The following is a 6,343-nucleotide window of genomic DNA, read 5'->3' on the forward strand; positions in this document are numbered from 1 at the left end:
GCGAACGTGCATTAACTAACTAAGTAATTTCTTTCAATCGATAATATATGATTAACAAACAAAATTAAATTTACACCGCAGACTATACAGAAACGTGCTTAAATAAAATTGCAATATAAATAACGGATTCTGCGCTAATAACAAACATTTTCCTCAAAGACGAAATAGATGCAGCGTGGTGAGGACCAGAAAGAAATTCCCAAGAACCCTGTCAAGAAAGTAAAACGGAACTACAAGACAGAAATGTGCAAAGTTTTTCAAATTCATAATTCTTGCCGCTTTGGGGATAAATGCAATTTTGCACATACGGTAGAGGAACTAAGGAGTCTTGAATCAATCGAAAATAAAGAGCAAGCCACATGTAAGTATTTTGCTCTTTTGGGTCATTGTTCCAAATCAGATTGTAAAGATATCCACGTTAAAAAGACGGAATCTCAGCTGAATCATGAAATTTGATTTTAAATATTTTATCAATTTCCTTTGTTCTTATGTCTGTCCAAATATTTGTAGTATTTGGTTGTTAATTAATTAACAACATTCATCCTTAGTAGGTTCAGAAATACAACAAAAATAAAATACCATTTAATTTGCTTACTTATAACAGTTAATTGAGACAACTAGTTTTTTACACACCTAAGACTACATATTGCTAATCCGTCTCCTTAGACAAATTGGCTCTTAAAGCTCCTAAATCTGAAGTTTATATCTGTCCTAACTCATACTTGTAAACATTCAAAATGCGCGAACGAGTGTTCAAATTAACAAAAATTGATTTTTGGGGTAATTAATAATAGTAACGTAATACAAGAATAACAAACTGATTATGCAATATCTTAATAGATGCCATTAAATTGTTGTCATTTAAAAAAACGTTAATAAGAATCAAACATATATGCCTCAATGATAAATCAATCATTTCTTTCTTAATCATTCAAACCTCGGAAAGCATAAGGTTTCCCCACTGTACAATAACGTTGATTTCACAGCCAAATTTTTATTTATATTAAATTGCATTTCAACCTGTTCTTTATTTGTTACAAGCTGTAAAACTGAGTCACGGTGACTACATATTGCCTCAGCATTGTCGAAAAATAGATTAAAGTATCAAGCACAGCAGTATCAAGCACAGCAGTCCTTACCACAAACTGGATATATATTAATTGTGACTTTTTTAGTATTTTGCGACAATTTCTTTCCATGTAAGCACAACAGGCACTATTCTCAATTTTTCAAAATTAATAATCTCTAATTCTCACAGGTCATATTTATACATTTTAGCCACTTTGATCTGTTTCAAGCAACCTTGCAAGATTATCCCAGTTTCGATGAGGATTCAAACATTAAACAACCTGATTGTGTTTTCCGAGATAATAACTATGAGGATTCTCTCACATCTTGTATCAAGGTGGTCAACTGTCTTCTTTGCAGAATTACAATGATTAAATTTGTTTTCTCCATATTCAAATAACAGATTGCGATTTTGCAGTAAACACAACATTCATCCGGTTGAAGGAGAGTTATTTTCATTTATTAGTCACTAACAAAATAAGATTAATTCAAAATCTGAATGTGTTTTATATGGTTTTCCAAGCTTTAATTTTATATTTCCTGCATAAATGCAGATATACACATTTTAATACTTTGTTCTGTTTCGTAAGTAGTTACTATTTATTGCTTGGCCGAAATGTGATCAAAAGTCTTCTTGACTGAGTTAAGTGACTGAATATTGCCTTAGCGTTGTCGAAAATAGATTACAGTCCTTTATGAAGCACAGAAACCTCGCAGTTCTCGATGAGTTATTTTCTTATAATAACCAATGACAGGATTCGGAAACATCGAACAGTTCTTCTGCAATTCTCTCAGTATGTTCAAGTAAAGGTTCCCAGTTTCTTGGATGCTGTAATTGCGCTTGAGGTATTCTGCGATTGTGACCAAATGTTTTGCTTTGGAATTAATGACTATGAGAACCCCCTTTCCATATTTTAGTCAGTAAAATGATTTTTCTCAATTTGAAAAATATTCGTTCAGTATTATAAGCAGTAGATAAAAGCCTTTTTCAAATTGATCTTTATGAAAGTAAAACCTTTTTTGTTTGTAGGTTTCAAATGAATTCGATGATGCGTATATTTTTGTCAATTTGTTCATATTCAGGTGGCTGAATATTGACGAGCCTGTGTAATAATTATGAAGGGATAAAAAGAATGCCTTGAATACTCCGGTTTTCAATACATTGCTTCTTTTATGTTCTAGCTCTCCAAGATAGCTGTAACCTTCAATCCCATCAGGCGATTTAGCTTCCGACGATTCGTTGCAGATTTTTCAACATATTTTTCTGGTCGTAGTCACACTCAAGAGCAGGCTCACAAAACTTCAAGTGCATTGCAGGTGCTATGAACCTCATTTGAGTGGAAATTCTAAAATTATAGATAAAAATGTCTAGTTTAATCGCAAAGATTGTTTTAAATCAATTTATTTTACCGAGTTGCAATCTATCAATAGGACCTTTCATCAAATATGCATATTCTACTCTTATAGTGTGACTTTAATTAATATTATTTTAACACATTCCATAGGGACATAAACAGAAAAGGGTTATATTCCTGCACGTGCCACACACGACACGACCTTCTGTACCAACGTTTTGGGCCAGTAACCGAAGTTCGCCGAGATCATCACAAGTCTATAGGGTTTTAGTTAAAAGCCTCAAGTCGTCTTGCAGAACAACCGGTAAGGTGACTTCAATATGTAAATAAAAATCCCAACACGTTACTAAAATCAATTGAAGATGTGAGTACGTAAAATAAAAATCGATAGAGCAAATAGAAAAATTGATAAGACAACAAAAAAACAAAACAGATTTTGATTCAATAAAGAAGTGCTTTAAAAATAAATCCTTTTAAGTTAGTTATATATCGTATGAATGCCAAATAAAAATAAATGGCCCTGTGGCCTAGTGGATAAGGCGACTGGCTTCTATCCAGTCGATCGTCGGTTCGAATCCGACCAGGGTCGTATTTTTTTAATTTTATAATTAGGAATCAAACTGTTTTCTTTTTTGTATTGAAAAATTAGGAATATGAAATTCAATTTTGATCAAATTTAATCATAATTAGTTGTCATTTTATTAGCTTGACTTTGACGTCCTAACAGTTCTTTGTTATTCATCAACATATTATAGACGGCTCATTTTGTGAATGCTTTTCGTTCCTCTAATTATTTAAATTTCTTGAAATCACTAAGAAATGCAGTATTTAAAAACGTTTTTTGAAAATTTTTATGTCAATTTAAAGTGATGCGTGGCTTAATGACATCCCTTGCTTTCTTTCTAAATTTTTTTTTGATAGACTGTGTAAGGATTGGCGTAGCAATGCGTTTGAGAGTCTGTTTATTCGGGCGTTCAATATCGATGTTGTAGTCAAGTTGAGACCAAAGAATTGCACCTTCTTTCATGCAAAGTCTCGCTATCAACAAAACTATTTCGGCTGCGTTACATGGTGGTGGATTCCCCACAGTACTGGAACCTGTTGGGCTTGATTGTAAAGACGGTAAACGATTAGATGTTATCAATCTTTGAAAATATTGTCGCAAAAAACGAAGCTTCACAAATGACATTCTAAACAAGGGACTTGATTTCTTTAAAAAGAAAAGTAGTTATCCCATCGGGACGCTTTCCGTCACTCAGACAAAGACCGACTGGCTCTATGGTGGAAAGAAAAGAGCAAGGTGGTAAACCTCGTAGATTCTTTAACTGTACTCGGCAAAGATCCTGGCAGTTGAGAGTTGAATCCAAAGTTCGGAAAAACCAACAAATGATCTGATTTAGTCTGGTATGTATAATGAGCTTTTTCTTTCAATATAAATATTGTCTATACCCTGTGAAACATATTTAAGCAATCACAGTCCGCTTTATTTATAATTACTATAATATCTTTGATTTTACCGCGAAATGTTATTTTTATTAGATAGCAAATTTGCTGAGCGTTTCCTGAGGCCAGAAACTAATTTATAACTCTTTCGATTTACTTTAGTGTTCTATTTTATTAAAAAATATTTTAATTTCCTAGTATTACAAATCATTTGTTAAAAAAAATTTAAGGTATTTTACCTTAAGAACTTACAAATTTTGTTAATAATGGCACTTAAAGTTAGCAAAAAAGAACAAAAAAGAGCTCCATTTAAACCAAAAATGTTTCTGTTGCTACAAAGAAAAAAAACTTTTTTGATATATCTTATGAAAATTTTAAAGACACTACATAATCAACTTGGGAAGTCAATGAAGGCTATGATGACTATGTAAAGTTTCACATTTGATATTTATGACAAAATAAAAACCGAATCTAGTGCTCATTAATTACAGCCTTATCCAGCCTCATTAATTACACCTAAAACGAGGAAGTGTGTTGTGGAGAGTGTGCGTAGTAGGGCAGTAATGCAAAACTCGTTTTAATGCACGCAACCTATTCCATATCTTGAACCAGTACGCGATCTCATCGATAAACTACCACTAAAGTTGATCGAATTTGAGCCAAGTTAGTACGATGAAATGTACCTTATTGTCCGACGAATACTTTGAAAGAATCACATCCACGTGTTGGCATGCAATAAGGAGAGATTATACTTGTCTCGTGGGCAGCTAGAACGTGGACTGAGTACACTTAAGTGAGCGAATTCTTACTAAAATGCATGACATTTTGTCGAGTGCGTCAAGTGTATCCAAAAGGAACTCAATTGCTTTCTATGGAAAACGTCTAGTCTGTCAAGGTTCGTTTTTGATGTTCCCATGTTCCCGAGTTGTATAATAAGATTCGTTGTACAAACGCATTATACAGCCATGTCCGAAGATTTAAAGAAATAGGTACAGATACTCCAAATCTTTTTTAATGCACATGACGCCAACATTTTTTTGCGGACAATGTCCTCAGCATGTTTTCCTGTACTTCTGGCATATGGCTTTAAGCTACCGATGATTCCATACTATATCAGCGTTTGATCTTCCCGGTCTGAATCCGCTTTGACTTGACGACAAGAGAATGCGAGCAACATCTGGGATGATTTTACAGACGGAATCGGAAGATGACAGGAGACAAACAGCCGCGCTGACATCGTGCGACATTAAACATGAATTAATCCGAGACCGTAAACTTTTAGAAGCGTCCTTTGCAATATATTTTATTAACAAAACAATAAATATGTAATCATGAATTTTTCCTTTCTTTTTGAATAAATCAAATCCCGAAATATATAGCATTTTTCGACCAATTGGGTCAATTCTAAAAGTAACCTTCTATTAGATAAATAAATATTCTTAAAAACTTGCATCCTAATTTATTGCATTAAAGTGATAATATTTTTATTGTTGTCCCAAAAGTTTGGTCGATTATATTTTAAGTTAACATCAACTAAACAAAATTAATAGTCTAAATAATTTAATCACTTTTTTAATCAGCAGAAAGTAATCACAAAATATAAAAATGATACAAAACACTTAAAATAAATCAAACTTGAATCAAATTTTTTTAAGTAAGATTGTTCATTGAAACATTCTATCAATTTTATAAAAAACAAAACAGAAATTTAAAATTTATATAAAATCAAGACGATTCTGATTTGATATGGTAATAATAAATCGCAGTTTGTGCCGCTTTGGTGTAGGCCAATTCATTTGTCTCCCCAATTCCGAAAAAGCTAAAAAGTTCCTCGCTGTCGCTAATTGTTATTTCGCATTGAACTCCTTCTACAAGTCACATCACAATATTTATAAGCATACTTGAGCAAATGCGACTGTAGCGCACAACGGAGTTATTTTCTAGACCAAGGCATTTTAATATTTCTTGTAAAATTGTCCCATAAGGAAGTTCGTCCTTATTATTCTCAGGCATAGAATTATCTACGTGCAGCGAGTCAAATATAAAATTAATAAAACAAACCTGACATCCACAAGAATAAATAATTCGAATTTAAATAAAAAATTTATAAGATCTAATTCGAAAAAAATATTTATTACTTTGCAAAAATTTATTTGTAATTAAATTTTATAATCCTCTATTAATTTATAAAATTAAATAGCTAAAATCAAAGGAAAAAATTGATTTTAATATTAAATTTATTTAGATATTTTATTATTAGGAATCCATGCTTTTATCTTGGGAGGTGTAGTGGAGTATGGGACGTAGCACTGGTCTGTTCCGGTCTTGTTATAGACATATGGGCTAATCCATTTATAATCTAATGAGTTGGTCTCCAAGGAATGAATCAGTCGTATGACGTAACCAACCATGCCTAAAAAATACATAAATTCTCAACCATCTGCTGGAAACGTGAGTTGCATCATAACTGAGATTAT

The 6,343-nt window shown here is 32.5% G+C and overlaps 1 non-coding gene across 1 annotated transcript; it reads left to right on the forward strand.

The window, feature by feature from the left end:
- The first annotated feature begins 2,939 nt into the window (after positions 1 to 2,939).
- Positions 2,940 to 3,012, forward strand: Trnar-ucu. Its single transcript has one exon. It is a non-coding gene; the product is annotated as a tRNA-Arg (tRNA).
- The last annotated feature ends 3,331 nt before the right edge of the window (positions 3,013 to 6,343 follow it).

The sequence above is a fragment of the Octopus sinensis genome, unplaced genomic scaffold (genome assembly GCF_006345805.1).
Source record: "Octopus sinensis unplaced genomic scaffold, ASM634580v1 Contig17100, whole genome shotgun sequence".
NCBI lineage: Eukaryota > Metazoa > Mollusca > Cephalopoda > Octopoda > Octopodidae > Octopus > Octopus sinensis.